Source organism: Amblyomma maculatum, unplaced genomic scaffold, assembly GCF_055883805.1.
Source record: "Amblyomma maculatum isolate TAMU_Amacu unplaced genomic scaffold, ASM5588380v1 scaffold_13, whole genome shotgun sequence".
Taxonomy (NCBI): Eukaryota; Metazoa; Arthropoda; class Arachnida; order Ixodida; family Ixodidae; genus Amblyomma; species Amblyomma maculatum.
Window position 1 is genome coordinate 13,967,748 of NW_028146738.1, and position 19,556 is coordinate 13,987,303.

The following is a 19,556-nucleotide window of genomic DNA, read 5'->3' on the forward strand; positions in this document are numbered from 1 at the left end:
AGTTTCTTCGTTGCTTCTGTGCTGCTTAACGTGACCGCCCAAACATGGTTGATCTGATACGCCCCCAACGCCACAACGTCGGGGAGCGCACCAGCGTTGGCAAGGGCGTCGCGGAAATCCTCGACCCTGTATGGCCTGACTCGCACATCGCCGTGCAAAAAAAGCGTGTTAAAAACAACGCGTCCGGTGGGCAAAGTTGGCAGAATAATCTGATATTCGCTATCATCCATGTCCTCAAGCCTGTTTCCGCGGCTGGAAATGGCCGCTATCGCCGCTCCGCTGGAGCACATGATTCTGCCACCGTTCACTACGGTATCCGGAAGTAGAATGAGGGTAGCCAAACCCGCAAGTTAGGCATAGCGTATGGAAGATATAAACCTTTACGGAAAAAAGAAAGCGGCATAAAAGAGGGCCCGTCCGGGATTTGAACCCGGGACCTCTCGCACCCAAAGCGAGAATCATACCCCTAGACCAACGGGCCGGACGGAGGCGCTGTTGGTTTCTGCACTTAACCGCCCAATAGAGAGAGATTAACGATCTTAAGTGAATACTGTGCACCGCGCAGCGTGCAGTTCTACGCGTTTATATTTTAGGTAAATAATTGGTGTCATAATGCTGTTGACTAATGTGTAGGAGGAAAAAAAATCGTTTTTGGGACATACTATTAAACGGAGAAAATGTCCTAAGCCAGAGATACTGAGGCCATCTAGTGCGGCAGCTGGTTCGAGGGTAGCCAAACCCGCAACGTTAGGCATAGCGTATGGAAGATATAAACCTTTACGGAAAAAAGAAAGCGGCATAAAAGAGGGCCCGTCCGGGATTTGAACCCGGGACCTCTCGCACCCAAAGCGAGAATCATACCCCTAGACCAACGAGCCGGACGGAGGCGCTGTTGGTTTCTGCACTTAACCGCCCAATAGAGAGAGATTAACGATCTTAAGTGAATACTGTGCACCGCGCAGCGTGCAGTTCTACGCGTTTCTATTTTTGGTAACTAATTGGTGACATAATGCTGTTGACTAATGTGTAGGAGGAAAAAAATCGTTTTTGAGACATACTATTAAACGTAGAAAATGTCCTAAGCCAGAGATACTGAGGCCATCTAGTGCGGCAGCTGGTTCGAGGGTAGCCAAACCCGCAACGTTAGGCATAGCGTATGGAAGATATAAACCTTTACGGAAAAAAGAAAGCGGCATAAAAGAGGGCCCGTTCGGGATTTGAACCCGGGACCTCTCGCACCCAAAGCGAGAATCATACCCCTAGACTTTTTTTTTCTTTATTGCCGGGCTCCGACAACTAACTCAGTACATCACGATACACTATATACAAACACAAGCAAGACGTGGAACAAAAAGCAAACGCTGTCAGTTTTTTACTGACATTGTCACTTAAAATTCCTTCAGCCCTGCCAAGGCTTCCATCCTTGGCAGCCACTGCGGCACACACTCAAGTGTCTTCTGCACCTCAACGAAGCGGGAAATGCTCTCCTGAAAATACAACCGTGCAGGCCTCGTATCAGGATCACAATAGAAGCCGGCCATGCGGGAGCGCCATACAGAGTGGAGGCCAGCCAACATTACGAGATCGAAAGGAAAACCATCTTCGTTATCTATCGCCAAATATCTGATCCCATGTGGATCTAGAGGGAAATCCTTTTTCACTGTTCTCTGCAGAACATCCCAGAAATACAATCATACCCCTAGACCAACGGGCCGGACGGAGGCGCTGTTGGTTTCTGCACTTAACCGCTTAATAGAGAGAGATTAACGATCTTAAGTGAATACTGTGCACCGCGCAGCGTGCAGTTCTACGCGTTTATATTTTAGGTAAATAATCGGTGTCATAATGTGGTTGACTAATGTGTAGGAAGAAAAAAAATCGTTTTTGGGACATACTATTAAACGGAGAAAATGTCCTAAGCCAGAGATACTGAGGCCATCTAGTGCGGCAGCTGGTTCGAGGGTAGCCAAACCCGCAACGTTAGGCATAGCGTATGGAAGATATAAACCTTTACGGAAAAAAGAAAGCGGCATAAAAGAGGGCCCGTCCGGGATTTGAACCCGGGACCTCTCGCACCCAAAGCGAGAATCATAGCCCTAGACCAACGGGCCGGACGGAGGCGCTGTTGGTTTCTGCACTTAACCGCCCAATAGAGAGAGATTAACGATCTTAAGTGAATACTGTGCACCGCGCAGCGTGCAGTTCTACGCGTTTATATTTTAGGTAAATAATTGGTGTCATAATGCTGTTGACCAATGTGTAGGAGGAAAAAAAATCGTTTTTGGGACATACTATTAAACGGAGAAAATGTCCTAATCCAGAGATACTGAGGCCATCTAGTGCGGCAGCTGGTTCGAGGGTAGCCAAACCCGTAACGTTAGGCATAGCGTATGGAAGATATAATTATACCTTTACGGAAAAAAGAAAGCGGCATAAAAGAGGGCCCGTCCGGGATTTGAACCCGGGACCTCTCGCACCCAAAGCGAGAATCATACCCCTAGACCAACGGGCTTTTTTTTTCTTTATTGCCGGCTTCGACACACAATACACAACATACAAAAGTGATAAAACGTGTCAGCAAACCTTTAGCGGACACGACGCGTTAAAATTTATTCATCTCTACCAAGCTGTTAAGCTGGTCTATCCATTCTGGTGGTTCGGGGAGTGTTCGATACACTTCCCCCAAACGTACAACACTTTCTATAAAATGTTCCCGCACAGGGCGCACATGAACATCTGCATTGTTGAACTGCATTCGCGTTTTCCACAAGCTGTGGAGGCCGAGGAGCATAATCGTATCCAGTGGACTATTGTAAGCGTGTAAAACCGGAAGGAATCTTATGCCGTACATATCTGGGGGTAATTCTTTTTTCACAGTCCTTTGAAGCACATCCCAGAAAAAGATGGGATCCCAATAATTCAGGAATACGTGTTCTATGGTGTCAGCTTTCTTACATAGGTAACAGTTAGTTGTCCAGGGTACAAAAAGACCTTTTTCATGAAGCCATATTTTTACTGATAACGTGTTAGCATGAATTTTAAAGAAAAAGGATATGACCGAGGGTAACACCGGCATTCTCTTCGCTCTGTGCAAAACCTCTCCTCCTGGGCCTCCACACAATGGCAAACGGTAAAGTGGAACCGGAATCATTGCATCCAATAAATCTGAGTACAATTTTTTCCACGTGACATCACTCAAGTATTGCATCGAAAATCGCGCATGCAGCATCCCGTATGCAAGTACCACTTCGCGTAGGTACCCTCTCACAGCCCCACCCATAGCGTGACAAGAGCATACCACATATCCTGGAAGGAGTCTGCACAGTCGGAGTTGCACAACTGTGCGCAGGAACATGTCATTTTGATTTCGCAGAAACATAAATCGTGAGACGACTTGCCTCAAAAACAAATGTGCAAGGCCTAGCCCACCTTTTTTTGCAGACAGGAACAAGTTTGTCCGACTGGTTCTTTCCCACGTCGATGCCCAAATAAAAACGGCGAAAACACGGTGCAATTTTTGAATGCTGATCCGAGAGGCACTGAGCACATTCATGACATACCATATTTTTGCAGCGAGAAATAAATTCCACACGGTAGCCCGCGAAAATACAGATAATTGTCTTCCTTGCCACGCATCAGCTTTTTCTTTTGCATTTAAAGTTTCATCTCTCCAATACGAATCAGGGTCCCGGTATGCTTGGAGAGGTACAGCTAGATACATTGTAGGAATCGTTGACCACTGCAGTCGATGAGTAGTACTCTGGCGTGTCTTCCCAACTGCCGTGCCAGAAGCCATAGGTCTTTTCCCAGTTTATTAACGCCCCCGTAGACTGACAATATTTGTGGACTACATTTGTGGCTTCACAGATGCTATCTTTATCTGAACAGAAGACCGCAATATCATCGGCATAGGCCAATATTTTAACATGCGCTGACTGTAGCCTGAAGCCCGTTACGCTCTCCTTATTTCGGATAGCCAAGCAAAGAGGCTCAAGGTAGAGTGCAAACAACAGGGGCGACATGGGACAGCCCTGCCTAACTGACGACCGCACTTGCAGGCTTTCGGTCAGTTCTCCGTTCACTATAATTCGCGTTGTGCAGTTGGCATACGCCATTCTGACGCCGTCTGTTATTAAATCCCCAACATTGGAGTGATCCAATATGGCAAACAGCACATCATGCGACACCCGGTCAAATGCTTTTGCGAGATCCAGTTGGATCATTGCCACACGGTCACCAAGTGCGTCACAACATCCTAGTACGCTTCGCCTCCGTGAATGTTCGTGGCGATGCTCCGTCCTTTATGCCACAAGTCTGATGCGTGCCAACCAGCTTTGTTATCACACATTGCAGTCGTATTGCCAACACTTTCATAAATATTTTATAATCAACGTTGGTGAGGCTTATCAGGCGATAAGACCCCACCAACAAACGCTTTTCCGGCTCCTCAGTTTTCGGAATCAGTGTGATATGAGAAGTTCTGAAGGACAGTGGAACACGGTTTTGCTCATAAGCTTCATTGATAACCTTCAGGAGGAGGTGAGCTATCATTGGCTTAAACATTTTATAAAAGGACGCCCCTAATCCGCCAGGGCCCGGTGCTTTACCAGCTGGCAGAGCGTCTATTGCGTCCTCTATTTCTTCGACGCAAATTCGCATTTCTAGTCGCTCCTTTTCTTCATCATCAAGCTTGGGCATTAGAGGCAAAAATTCTGCTTCAAAATCCCCTACCATCTTTCGCGGGTGACCAAGTAGGTCTTTGAAATGACCGGCAATTACATGTTTGATAACACTGCCGTCCGACGAAACATCATTCCCACTTCGTATTTTCCGTACTTCCTTACGGCTCGCGTATCGCTTTTCGTCCGATAAAGCACGCTTTGTAGGTGCTTCAGCGGCCCACAGCTTCTCAGACCGTGCGCAAATAACCGCCGCTCTGTACTTATCTGTATCTAATCTTTCCAACTGTATCTTGATGCTCCTTAGTTCTTTGAAAAATGTACCTGGTTGAGCGCATTCTATACCAGTAAGGAATTCTAGTTGCTCACACAGGTGTTTTTTGTTTTGTTTCTGTTCATATCGCAGTTTACTACTTTTTTCAATTGCCTTCAGTTTTACTGCCTGTTTAAATTCTTCCCAGCCCACGGCAACACTTATCGGCTGCTCTAGGAGCATCTTTTTTAGCTCCTCCTCAACGTCCTTAACATAACCCTCGCCCTCCAACAATTTCGTGTTGAGTTTCCATAGGTCCCAATTAAAGCTGTTTTTGCTTTGATTTCTGCCGAAGTTTGCAATCACTAGACAGCGATCACTAAAGCACACTGGTCTAACCTCATACGATGTAAGTACACAGCGGCACTAATTCAAGCGATACATACAACCGATCCAGTCGTGCGTGGCTACTGCCATGAAAATGAGTGAATTGCAGTTGAGTAGCATTTGCAAACACACTTCCAACATCTTCCAAGTTGTGACCGTGAATAACTGAATTCAGGATCTCCGCACTCTTATCCTTCACTGTCAAGCATTTTACACGGTCTTCAGCGCGACAAACACAGTTGAAATCCCCCAACATAACTATGACCTTTTCACAATCTAGGTACGTCTGGAAACGTTCAAAAAACATTATTCTCTCGGAAGCTATATTAGGTGCATACACACACAACTCTCAAGTTTACATCGTAATGTGAAAAATCAACAATCAGGAGCCGGCCACTTTGACACGAAAACAGCGACTGCACATTTATACCAACATTGTTACGTATGAAAAGGGCACAGCCGCCAGAGGAACTAACTGAATGACTCACACAAACGTCGAAATGTAGTCGGAAAGCGGACACCATTCGATCTGTCGCTTCTTGGCTATCAATTTTGGTTTCTTGAACAGCTACTACGTGCAGATCGTTCTTAATGAAAAGGCGGTTAAGCTGGCACTGTCGCCTTCTTGCTCAGAGACCCCGTACGTTTATTGTAGCTACACGTAGCGCTTCAGGGAGGTTGATTGCCATGTCGAAGAAAGGAAAGGACCCTATCTCATGGTGTCTACTTAAACGACAAACCCCGGAACCCCATGCCACCTCTGTATGGCATGAACTACACAAAACTACGGAGGCGGTTTACCCGCCTGCTGTGATTCTACAGGAATGTTCGGACGCGGCTTCAAGGTCGAACGCCTCATACCTGATGTTTTAGTCAGCGGCTCGTCTCCGCCACTGGCACCAAGTTGGGGCACATTCGGAGCGAGTTGCTCGTGCGGCCGTTTTCCGACCGTTTGGCTGACCGCTGTACCGAGAACGTCCATGGGCTGGGTGTCGCTAACCAGAGTCAGATAATGTCACAGCCGCACCATTCGGCACGACGGCGACGGCCGATGCAGACTCTGGGGAAGACTTCTCGGGCGTTGCGCCAGCGACAGGTTGACACTCCAGTTGATCCGTCTGTGGGGCGCACACCGTGGTCTCTTGCAGCGACGGTACATTAGCCGCTCTCGATGCCTCCTCCGGGTCGGCTTCATCCATGAGCAGTTCGGCAGCGTCTACGCTGCTCACGGGCCCGGCGACGCTGGCGAACGTCCGAGAACACTGGGTCTCGTCATGTCCGAAGCGACGGCAGGAACTGCACCGTGGAATGCGGCAGTCGCGCCGAATGTGGCCCGTGCCTCGACACCGCAGACAGAGGGGAGCCCTGCCCGCAACGACCACAAGGGCTAGCTCTCCAGCGACGTTCACATGGTGGGGCAGGTCATCCAGCTTCACGCCGGCATTCAACTTCAACATCACCAGCCTCGTGGTCGAACTCTTATCTGCCACACCCTGTGCGCACCACCGCTCCTTAGATATGTCGGTCACTTTGCCGAACGGCGCGAAAGCGAGCCGCACGTCCTCGTCCGGTACGCTGGGCAGCAGCCAATGTAGCTTCATTCGGATGTCTCGGTTCGCCGGGTCAATCACGAGGCATCTAGCAGATTTCACTTTCAGCTCACCCATTTGCACAATCTTCTTTACGCCCACGTCGTCCTTAAAGGTTACGGCCCAAACGTGGCTCATGCGGTACGCCCCGAGGGCGATAACTTCCGGCAGGAGCGATAGGGGAGCGAGCGCATCCCAGAAATCTTCCACCCGGTATGGGTGGACCCTGATGTCTCCGTGCAAGAAAACAGTGTTTAGAACGAATCGTCCTGTAGGCAAACTAGGCAATACGACCTGGTATTCTTCACCCGATGCAAAAATCCTGTCACCGCGGCTCGACATGGCCGCTGTAGCCACTCCAACGGAGCTCGTCATAACACGTCCGTCACGCTCGGTGGACGGAAGTGGAAAAACTCCGTCCGGCCCTAGACCAATGGGCCGGACGGATGCGCTGTTGGTTTCAGCACTTAACCGCCCAATAGAGAGAGATTAACGATCTTAAGTGAATACTGTGCACCGCGCAGCGTGCAGTTCTACGCGTTTATATTTTAGGTAACTAATTGGTGACCTAATGCTGTTCACTAAAGTGTAGGAGAAAAAAAATCGTTTTTGAGACATACTATTAAACGTTGAAAATGTCCTAAGCCAGAGATACTGAGGCCATCTAGTGCGGCAGCTGGTTCGAGGGTAGCCAAAGCCGCAACGATAGGCATAGCGTATGGAAGATATAAACCTTTACGGAAAAAAGAAAGCGGCATAAAAGAGGGCCCGTCCGGGATTTGAACCCGGGGCGGCATAAAAGAGGGATTTGAACCCGGGACCTCTCGCACCCAAAGCGAGAATCATACCCCTAGACCAACGGGCCGAACGGAGGCGCTGTTGTTTTTTGCACTTAATCGCCCAATAGAGAGAGAATAACGATCTTAAGTGAATACTGCGCAGCGTGCAGTTTTACGCGTTTATATTTTAGGTAACTAATTGGTTACATAATGCTGTTGACTAATGTGTAGGAGGAAAAAAAATCGTTTTTGAGACATACTATTAAACGTAGAAAATGTCCTAAGCCATAAAGCCCCTCAATCTAAGCCAGAGATACTGAGGCCATCTAGTGCGGCAGCTGGTTCGAGGGTAGCCAAACCAGTAACGTTAGGCATAGCGTATGGAAGATATAAACCTTTACGGAAAAAAGACAGCGGCATAAAAGAGGGCCCGACCGGGATTTGAACCAGGGACCTCTCACACCCAAAGAGAGAATCATACCCGTAGACCAATGGGCCGGTCGGAGGCGCTGTTGTTTTCCGCACTTAACAGCCCAATAGACAGAGATTAACGATATGAAGTGCATTCTGTGCACCGTGCAGCGTACTGTTCTACGCGTTTATATTCTGGGTAACTAATTGGTGAAATAATGCTGTTGGCGGGCGAAATATTTGAGTCGTTTTTGATAAACAAAGCGCACAATTGTGACAGTGATACGTCTATCGCCTTATACAAAAGCGAGTCTGCCTTGTTGAATTCTGTTTTGTAGGGTATGACGGTGGTTCGCGTTTATCAGGCATGTTGTGGTTTTTTCCGCTGCGCATGCGCTTATATGTTTTGTATTCAGAGGTTAAACTTCTCAATAAACTAGTTGTTAGTTTGCGCTCGTCCTGTCGTTGCCTCTGTTTTTTGTGTTGTCGTTTTTGCGCATAGCCTTAATGGCATTACAGGAGTTGTTCCACCCTACGACGCGCCAGCGATCGTAGCCAGGGAGGCGCGCCGCCGCGGCGACGAAAGAGCCGTCGGCCAGACGCGCTCTCCCGAAACCCGAAACCCAATGCCGCAGCCGGGCATTCGCGTCAAGTGGTTCCCGCGAGCGTGTCCTAAGTGAAGACGTTTGTTGCGGGATAGAAAACCGACCAGAGGGGGGAGGCCAAGGAGATAAATAACGAACAGCATAGTTTGCGTGAGAAGGAGGAAATTCTTAGGAGCGGGCAAGTGGGGGGAGATAAAGGCCTTGTCTATTAGTTATGTAGGCTTTTCAGAAAAGCAAAGTTGCCCAATGTTTCATTAATTCCATGGGTTAGAGTCTGAAATTTGTGTATGAAATACGATTCTCTTTGTTCTCTTTGTCGATTTGTTTGGAAGCCTGATTGAAGGAGAATGACCCGAATGTTTTCGAAAGTGTGGTTTGGAAGGCATAGGTGCTTAGAAAAAGGGAGATTTGGCAGTGTGTGGACGTGGGCCTTGTGGTTGTTGAAACGAAACCTGAAGGGTGTTTTGGATTGCCGACGCATTCCATACCACACACACCGCAGCTTAGCATGTATACCACATTAGCACTGTCGCAGTTCAAGGATTCTTTGATCTTAAAGGTGAAATCAGAGAAGTTGCCCTTTACAATATTTGTCGCCTGCACATGATTGCAAACTTTACAGCGTGGTTTTCCGCATGGTTTACATCCGGGGTTAGGGTTAGTATTGGCGGTCGTTTTAGATTTAACTAACATGTCCTTTAGGTTTCTAGAGCGCCGATACACTGCCCTCGGTGGCTGTTTGAAAATGGAAGACAAGTGACTGCTTTGCTGTATTATATTGAAATGTTTCGAGAGGATATTATTAACCCGTGGCGTGTTCGAGGAATGTGTAAGAACGAGGTTTGTTGGCCTGTCGTTCTGCTGTGATTTTTCAAAATTGATTGTTTCATTTCTGTTAAGCCTCGAGCTTTCCCAATAGCATCATCAACAATGATGGGGGGGTATTCCTTTTGCTTAAGATTTGTTTTTAGTTGCTCCGCATGGCGGTCAAAGTCCTCTAGCTCAGAGCAAATCCGTCGGAATCTATGGGCCTGTGAGTAGAGTATGCTGGTTTTACAGGGGTGTGGGTGGCTGCTTTTGAAATGTAGGTACTGCTGGCGGTCGGTAGGTTTGCGGTATAGGGTAGTCTTAAGAACGTCGCCTTTTCTCTGTATTGTAACGTCCAAGAAGTTAATTAAGGATTTAGAAAAGCTGTGAGTGAACGATATGGATGGGTGAAATGAATTGTAATTTTGTATAATAATTAACAGGCTGGCTTCGTCGTAGGGCCACATGAGGAAAATATCGTCAAGAAAACGTTTATAGAGGAGGGGTTTCAGAGACTGAGTGTTCAGGAATTGCTTCTCGAGGGCCGCCATGAATATATTGGCATAGGCCGGTGCCACCTTAGTTCCCATCGCCGTACCGTTAACCTGAAGGTAGTGTCTTCCCTCAAATTCGAAGTTATTGTGATTAAGCACCAGGCTAAGAATAGTGGAGAGGGTTTCCTCATCCAGGTTCACCGAGGGGTCCGTCTTAAGGTATGCATCCACTGCCGCGCGTATGCCGTCTGAATGGGGGATATTCGTGTACAGGGATGTTACGTCCATTGTGACTAAAAAGCTTTCCGTCGGACATAATCATCAAACCTGCGGACAAAGGCAGCGCTATTGTTGTCATGGACAAGGCAGAATATTTAACAGAAGGTTTCCGACAATTGGAAGATAAACGTTTCTACACTAAATTGGATAGCGATCCCACAAGAGATTTTGAAACCAAAATCAACAATCAATAGAGGCTTTGCAAAAGTTAGCGCCATCTAGTGAAAGAGACAGAAACTGTGCGCGGCGGCCATATTTTGCTCAGTCCGCCCGCCATGGAGAAAGACCCGCCCGCGCCTTCCATCGAGTGCGTTGTCAACGTGCGCCTTCGTGGAACCCGTGCTTGCACCGCAAGGTGCATTGGAATGATCGCAAGCGATTGTTTCATTTTTTAACATCACAGCAGTCGCTGCTACCACCAAGCTCTATTCGGAATGACGCCAGCATGTTGCTGCGTGCCCTTCTGCAGCAAGCGCACCGTCGTAGATGCGCACGGTTTTGCAAGTGTCCCTTGCATCATGTAAAGTATTACTGCACGTCCCTGTGACTGGGAGCTAGCTCACAGAACGTGCTATCACCTAAAACAGCAAGGTTGTTTTGCGTGCTATGGAGCCTTGTTAACTCGAAGGATAAGCTGATGCTTCGGTGGAGAACACGGGAGAAGGAGCAATACAAGTATACCAACGATATATAGTTCAAATACGTTCTTTGAAACCTTTTGTACGTATGTTGCATTTACCATTGTGTATTTGATTTAAGACAAGGGCATGATTACTGAAACTAATTTCACAGTCGTACGAAATTGTAGTGCTTGGTGCAGAGATCAATACGGTTGTCTAGTGCGCCCGAGGTGCGTGTTTCATGCTGCAAAAACGGCTGCCAAACCCGCGGCGTCTAGTAAAGCAGGAAAAGATGACATCCCACTAGTGTGTTGTAATATGCTCATGTCCAGCCCGTTTCGAAAGATGTTATCACGTGATAATGCATGCGTATTCCTGTCTGCGTCCAGAGCGCGCAGCTCAGATTTGCATTCTGTGCCTTCATACCTGCTAGTGCGGCCGATAAAATAACGAAGTTTGATTTTCACTTTTGTGCGTTTTATCGAGTCGCCCGATGGTTCGCTAATTGACAGCCACCTGAAATTCAGCTGATTTTTTAAATATGCCGATTTCTTATTTATTCCCTCTGTCAGATAGCAGACATTTGAAGCCTTAAACTCATATGAAAGTGCTGTCATGGGAAGCTTCGAGGAACTCGGAGGAAGAGGAACTCGGCTGAAACGAAAAGAAATTTGAAAAGTCAACTCATATTACTGCGATGTGTCAGTGCTTGGTGCAACTGGATGTGTTCATAAAGTTAGATTTATATTATATAATACAGTTATAAAACATTAGAGAGACACTTAAGCTCCGTCGTTAAAAGTATGATGCGATAGCGTCTCTCTCTCTCACACACACACGTTTTCTTTCTTCCCTTTTTGAATTTTTAGCGCTTATTTATTTTATATTTTGAATATTTGTTTCTTTATTTTATTTATTGTTATATTTTTATACACCAATACTCAGGGTCAGTAACAATCACCTTACCATTCTCAACAATTTGACACCTTTAAACACATTCAGTTATTTCAGTTATTCAATTACACATTCTAAATTTTCTTCATTAGCATCACCAAGTACTGGTTTTTTCTTCTGACCATTTTGTCACCTTTAAACCCTTAATTTCCAATTTTGTTCATTTTTGTTGTTTTATTTCATCAATTGGTCAATTAATTACAAACATTTTATTATCTCATCATTGCCTATTGCACACCAATCAATCTTCGCTCACTGGAAGCAGAAATTACCATGATACAATTTTTTTTTTTACGCAGCCCCGCGATTATTTCCGCGACCCGTGCCAATAACTGCGTCCAGGGCGCAGGCAGGAAAGTGCTAAGCGCCATTCCGACTTATGCCAAATTACGCACGATTCTTTCATCTCAAAACAAATTGCACCCCCGCTCATTTCACCAACAAGTATCCCACTGGTAGCAGTGGGATGAGCGACGGTGATGTGCAAACCAAGCAAACTCGCTATCGTCTCTCATAGTCGTTAAAGTAAATAGCAAAGGCACACAGACAAAAAAAAAAATCTGCACATTACAAAACTCTACATACTGTACCTGGATACGGATGACGCTGCGCGGATCGACGAGGGGCCCATGCATGACTCGTAGAGCAGTTTGTAACCGCTGCGCCTCGGCTGTCAAAATACACTTCTTGGCTTCGCTAACAGACACCGCCAGGGACAGAAGAGAGGTCCAAGCCCAGCACACTAGATTACAACATGAAAAGCGCGGACAGAACGGCGGGCGCTGACGGACGAACACGAAGCGAACCAAAGCGAACGGATGGAGCGAACAAAATATGGCTGCCAGCGCGGGATCAGTGCGCCACTCATGGTTGCCAGACTTACTTTTGTAAACCCTCTATTAGAGTCTCTGTTTCAAAAGCAAAAGTTATCCCAGGATATGTTTAAAGCAATGAAGCCCATCAAACCGGTTCCCGGGCGATTCTACCTCCTCCCAAAAATTCACAAACACAACCGTCCCGGCAGCCCAATTGTGTCAAGTAACAGTACACTCATCGAAAATATTTCCGCAGTCCTTGACTTCCTATTTAAGGACATTATACCAACTATCCCTGTCTACATTAAGGACACAAATTATTTCCTGAGGGCCGTGTCCAACCTTGAAATTCCGACGGAAAGCTTTTTAGTCACAATGGACGTAACATCCCTGTACACGAATATCCCCCATTCAGACGGCATACGCGCGGCAGTGGATGCATACCTTAAGACGGACCCCTCGGTGAACCTGGATGAGGAAACTCTCTTCACTATTCTTAGACTGGTGCTTAATCACAATAACTTCGAATTTGAGGGAAGACACTACCTTCAGGTTAACGGTACGGCGATGGGAACTAAGGTGGCACCGGCCTATGCCAATATATTCATGGCGGCCCTCGAGAAGCAATTCCTGGACACTCAGTCTCTGAAACCCCTCCTCTATAAACGTTTTCTTGACGATATTTTCCTCATTTGGCCCCACGACGAAGCCAGCCTGTTAATATTTATACAAAATTGCAATTCATTTCACCCATCCATATCGTTCACTCACAGCTTTTCTAAATCCTTAATTAACTTCTTGGACGTTACAATACAGAGAAAAGGCGACGTTCTTAAGACTACCCTATACCGGAAACCTACCGACCGCCAGCAGTACCTACCTTTCAAAAGCAGCCACCCACACCACTGTAAAACCAGCATACCCTACTCACAGGCCCATAGATTCCGACGGATTTGCTCTGAGCTAGAGGACTTTGACCGCCATGCGGAGCAACTAAAAACAAATCTTCCGCAAAAGGAATACCCCCCCCCCCCCTTTCATTGTTGATGATGCCATTGGGAAAGCTCGAGGCTTAGACAAAAATGAAATAATCAATTTTGAAAAATCACAGCAGAACGACAGGCCAACAAACCTCGTTCTTACACATTCCTCGAACATGCCACGGGTTAATAATATCCTCTCGAAACATTTCAATATAATGCAGAAAAGCAGTCACTTGTCTTCCATTTTCAAACAGCCACCGAGGGCAGTGTATCGGCGCTCTAGAAACATAAAGGACATGATAGTTAAATCTAAAACGACCGCCAATACTAACCCTAACCCCGGATATAAACCGTGCGGAAAACCACGCTGTAAAGTTTGCAATCATGTGCAGGCGACAAATATTGTAAAGGGCAACTTCTCTGATTTCTCCTTTAAGATCAAAGAATCCTTGAACTGCGACAGTGCCAATGTGGTACACATGCTAAGCTGTGGTGTGTGTGGCATGGAATACGTCGGCCAGACCAAAACACCATTCAGGTTTCGTTTCAATAACCACAAGGCCCACGTCCACACACTGCCAAATCTCCCTTTTTCTAAGCACCTATGCCTTCCAAACCACACTTTCGAAAACATTCGGGTCATTCTCCTTCAATCAGGCTTCCAAACAAATCGACAAAGAGAACAAAGAGAATCGTATTTCATACACAAATTTCAGACTCTAACCCATGGAATTAATGAAACATTGGGCAACTTTGCTTTTCTGAAAAGCCTACATAACTAATAGACAAGGCCTTTATCTCCCCCCATTTGCCCGCTCCTAAGAATTTCCTCCTTCTCACGCAAACTATACTGTTCGTTATTTATCTCCTTGGCCTCCCCCCTCTGGTCGGTTTTCTATCCCGCAACAAACGTCTTCACTTAGGACACGCTCGCGGGAACCACTTGACGCGAATGCCCGGCTGCGGCATTGGGTTTCGGGTTTCGGGAGAGCGCGTCTGGCCGACGGCTCTTTCGTCGCCGCGGCGGCGCACCGCCCTGGCTCCGATCGCTGGCTGGCGCGTCGCGGGGTGGAACAACTCCGTCTAGAACACATAACTCTTATCCCAACGATTTCTTGAACACCTGCACCGCTGGGGAGCAGGCCGTCCTGGTGTGCATGCTCGCGTTGTCAGTTTTTCACTTTTTTTATTATTTTTATGTTATTCTGAACCTTTGCTCAATTTCTGGCTTCCTTCGAGGGAGACTTGTCTTGCTTTTAGTGTCGTCTTCGTGGAAGCACGGCGCGTGTGTAACATTCGTCGGCTCTCCACTTTCTCTTTTTGCCCCTTTCTCTCCCCCCTTTTTTTGTTTGTTTGTTTCCTTCTCTTTCCGTCTTTGCTGTATTACCAGCCAATAATCAACTGGAGCTTTTCGCCCTGTCTATCTATTCAGTAATGTTTGCTTCTCCAAAGACGGAGAGCGAGAATTCCTTCTCCCTCTCCTAACAGTGGTGTAATGTGCGGACTTATTCTCCATTCTCAATTCTACCTTGAAGAAGGACGGTCCACCGTCCGATACTGTTGGAATAAAATAGATAATCGGGAAAGTTGTGTGACATCCTGTTTGAATTTAACTCCGGCCCATTAGTAACAAGCAATCCATGTATATATATATATATATATATATATATATATATATATATATATATATATATATATATATATATATATATATATATATATATATATATATATATATATATATGACGCACCATCGCACATCGACGGCAGAAGAAGATGAACGGTCGGGTGATCGGTAGAGAAAAAAGAACGACAGTCAGAAGGGCGTTTGTAGTCGCGGTCCTGCTTCCATCGATTCCTCTGTAAAGAAGCCCCCCTGTGCGTACTAAGCACTTAACAGTTGAGGTGGAGGTGCGGGGTATCGACCACGGAGCGTTATATCTATCGAAGAAGACGTAGACTCGCTGGATTGTCACCAATGCCATTGGACGTTCAGGACTGAAGAGTAAATACTGAGCAATTGGGACCATCGACGGTGAACAATTGGTCACACTGCCGAGAGCCCCGGACAATTTTTTGGAAAACCTCAGGAAGACGCTGAAGAGTGGCTGAAGCACTACGAAAAGGTGAGCAAATATAATCGCTGGAACGCGGCTACTAAACTGGTTAATGTGGTGTTCTTGCTTGCTGCCACTTCCTTCGACTGGTTCGACAATCATGAGGATTCACTAACTACACTTCAACTTTTACAAGCGAGATAAATAAAAATTTGGGGACGAACCTACAAAGAAGAAGCGTGCGGAAGAGACATTGCTTCATCGGGCGAAAGTATCCGGAGAAACATGCATTGCATACATCTAGGCTATTTTAAAGCTATGCAAGCTAGTGAATCCCAGTATGCATGAAGAAGACAAAGCCGGTCACCTCCTAAATGGAATAGCGGAAGATGTTTATAATTTCCTAGTGAGCAAAGAAAGTCGAACACTACCGCCGACGTTATAAAATATCGCAGAACACTTGAAGCTCTCAGGCTGCATCGAATCACAACTAAATTCGGAAGAGTGGCCAATTTGACCTCTGTAGCCAGTGTTGAAGCCTGTCTTCCCCTTCCAATGGCTGATATGATACGAGAAATTGTGCTTGAGGACTTGTCCAAGTCCAGGGACACCATCTGCCGTGAAGAATATCTGCGACACAGTAGTACACTGCAGGCAGATGTCGCCGCGCTTTCTACTCCGTGGCTCCAACCTAGAGGCGCTTTGGATATGGACGATCGTAGCAGTTCTGCCCAACCCCAGGCAGCACATTTCATCGGCCCAATAATGGGGATTGATTGGGGATTACTGGCCCACAAGTGGCCCAATGGTGCCATTGAGCTACCAATAATGTGCAGCCACGCTATACCATAATCATTATTGGCCCAGTGAACTTCACCCATATCCGTTATTGGCATTCAACCGGCTAAGAGCGGTCAATAATGCCCATTCATATTGAACAGTTTGCCATTATTGTATACACAATGAGGCAGCCTGGTCATTATTGGCCAACCAGCTGCAATTGTTTGCCAATATCTTCCACACCATGGTATAACCTGGTAAATATTGTCCGGTCAATAACAACGGCTTCTCAATATTGAATATATCTAGGCATACAGTGGTCAATAATGTCCAACCAACTTTGGCGGCTTCCTAACATTGTAATATCTTGGTTTCTAGTGGTCGATATTGTTAATGAGCCTTGATGGCTGACCAGCATTGCACATATCATGGCATAGCTTGGCTAATATTGTCCGGCCGTTATGGTTGCCTCGTCAACATTGAATATATCTTGGCATACATTGGTCAATATTGCCCCACCAGCTTTGGTGGCATCCTAACATTGTATATATTTTGTATTATAGCGGTCAATATTGCCTAATGAGGTCTGATGGCTGGCCAGCATTGCACATATAGTGGCATAAATAGGTTAATATTGTCCGGCCATTATGGTTGTCTTGTCAGCAATAAATAAATCATGGCATATATTGGTCAATAGTGACCCGCCTGTCATGGCGGCCTGCCAACAAAGTATACATATGCATTATATTGTTCAATATTGTTCGATGGACTGTGATGGCTAGCCAGCATTGCACCCTAATGGCATAGGTTGGGCAATAATGTTCTGCCAATATGGATGGCTTGTCAACATTGCATATATCTTGACATAGATTGGTCAATATTGTCCCATCAGCTTTGATGGCATCCCAACATTGTATATATCATGGTTTCTAGTGGTCGATGTTGTCTAACGAGCTTTGATGGCTGGCCACCTTTGCACATTTCAGGCTGCGGCGGCGCTAAAAAAACAGTAGAAGCAGCTCTGACCGACAGAGACATTTCTAATACTTGCATCTCAATATGACAGAGTGTTGGGGCTAATTTCGTCGCAACTAAATTTTTCGCTGTCCCGGACGTCAGTTTACGTTCAACTGTAGAAGATATTCATATGCCATACGTAATTTGGGCCACCATATATATAATGTTTATTGGGATTAATGTATAGATTGTCCTAAAATTGTTTGACTGAGTTGACCAGACAAAATGAACAGAAGTGCCCATCACGGAAAATGTAGAATATAGTTTTCTGAGTACATTTTTCGTGATTCGCTAATTGTTGTGGATGATCTGCGATTATACTTGACAATTTTGGTAGAGAACTCTTTTATTTTCGACTTAAGGCACGGTTAATTGTTATGTAAAATTCTGCATATAATATCTTCGAGACAATTCCTGCAGACTAGAGGCCCGGATGTCGATCACGCGTGGACGTAGCTAACACAGATAGCGTTCCAAACTTTAGCCAAGTGTTGAAAAAATTCTGACAGCACGTGGAATCTACACTGCAGAAATTAGCGAAGGCGAGATTAATGCTACTGCATACGGTGCATTACGTATCATTATCGTTATCAACTAAACGCAGCGTCATTACCATTGATTCTGTCATCATTGTCATTTTCACTAATTGCAGCGTCATTCTCGCCGCTATCCTCACGGTAGACAATGAGAATTACGTATGGTGCTAGTTTCGCGATCCAGGGTTTAGCGCAGTTGGTTAAAGCGTTAACTAGGCTAGGAATTCGATTCCCGGTGGTTGGTTGGTTCACAGGAAGGGAAAGGCGCAGTAACTGTCACACTTGCTCTGTGGACACCCGAACCGCGCCGTAAGGGAAGGGAGGAAGGTGGGAGTGAAAGTGGAAAGAGAGAAAGGGGAGCCGTAGTGGAGGGCTACGGAGTAATTTCGACCACCTGGGGATCTTTAACGTGCGCTGACATCGCACAGCACACGACGCCTCTTCGTTTCGCCTCCATCGAAACGCAGCCGCCGTGGTCGGGTTCGAACCCGGGAACTCCGGCACAGTAGTCGGGCGTCTTACCACTGCACCACCCCGGCGGGGCTTCCCGGTGGAGACGATTTGTTTTTCTGATCTCGTCAAATCAGGATGATTGAAAGTGATTGACACATCAATGCACAGATCCGATGCACAGATATATCCATGCACAGATCTCGAACACATCTCGCGCACAACTCTCGCGCACGGGATTTCGTTCCATGGGCCTATTTATACGCATACGAGTACAAGCATATGCGCGCGCTCGAGCACACATCTGATCTGACAAGCAAATGTTTAATAGATGCGTGTCCGCGAAAAAAATCCTGCGCAGTCAAGAAACGCAAGGTACTCAAATGCAAAGAACGCAACAGAACGTGTGTGTCGCTTGAACAAACACCAGGGGTTACGTTTGGATAGTAAACGCAGAAACGATCGAATATATCCGGTGAATCCAGATCCTATAAACGTTTGTCCATGATTGGAAACACGCACGCGTAGCATCATTATTTCCGCCTTTTTTACGTGATGGAAAGAAACCCAACATGTTCAAGTTAAGCAGAGGTGGGAGAGATCGATCGCGCTAGCCAATCAAACACGTACTGCATGATTCGCCATTACCCTAGCTGTTTCCGGCATTCAGCATAAGCACCGACTATACCACGCCTCAGTACTAGCTGTTCTTATAGACAGATATGTTGGGCTGCTTTCAGGGCCTTCGAGTTCTAATATCTACTAAACACAAATTTGTACTGTACTCTTTTGCACTCTGCTGCGGGCTTCAGCAACAAAGACTGAACGACTTTGGCCATCGGTGCAGCAGCGCATAAAATATTTCGGCTCAAAGAAAAAATACAAGCAACATATATTCTACGTTATGTCTAGCTAATTCACTTGACAAGAAAACATATCTGAACTGTCCTGGAATGGTTCGTATTCTAATGCGACGTAAATCGCACACTGCCAAAAAGTACTGTACATGTAAAAGATAATAAAAAAATCAACAGCACTGCATGGGGCAAGGCAAAGGAAAA

General features: G+C 46.2%; 4 non-coding genes and 1 pseudogene across 4 annotated transcripts; all 5 read right to left on the reverse strand.

Annotated features, from left to right (window-relative positions):
* Positions 1-409: 409 nt before the first annotated feature.
* On the reverse strand, positions 410-481 carry TRNAP-UGG (transfer RNA proline (anticodon UGG)). Its single transcript has one exon. It is a non-coding gene; the product is annotated as a tRNA-Pro (tRNA).
* Positions 482-806: 325 nt separating this feature from the next.
* Positions 807-878, reverse strand: TRNAP-UGG (transfer RNA proline (anticodon UGG)). The gene has a single exon. It is a non-coding gene; the product is annotated as a tRNA-Pro (tRNA).
* A 1,161-nt stretch (positions 879-2,039) lies between these two features.
* Positions 2,040-2,111, reverse strand: TRNAP-UGG (transfer RNA proline (anticodon UGG)). The gene has a single exon. It is a non-coding gene; the product is annotated as a tRNA-Pro (tRNA).
* Positions 2,112-2,440: 329 nt separating this feature from the next.
* On the reverse strand, positions 2,441-2,512 carry TRNAP-UGG (transfer RNA proline (anticodon UGG)). Its single transcript has one exon. It is a non-coding gene; the product is annotated as a tRNA-Pro (tRNA).
* Positions 2,513-5,981: 3,469 nt separating this feature from the next.
* Positions 5,982-7,283, reverse strand: LOC146172254 (uncharacterized; annotated as a pseudogene).
* Positions 7,284-19,556: the final 12,273 nt, after the last annotated feature.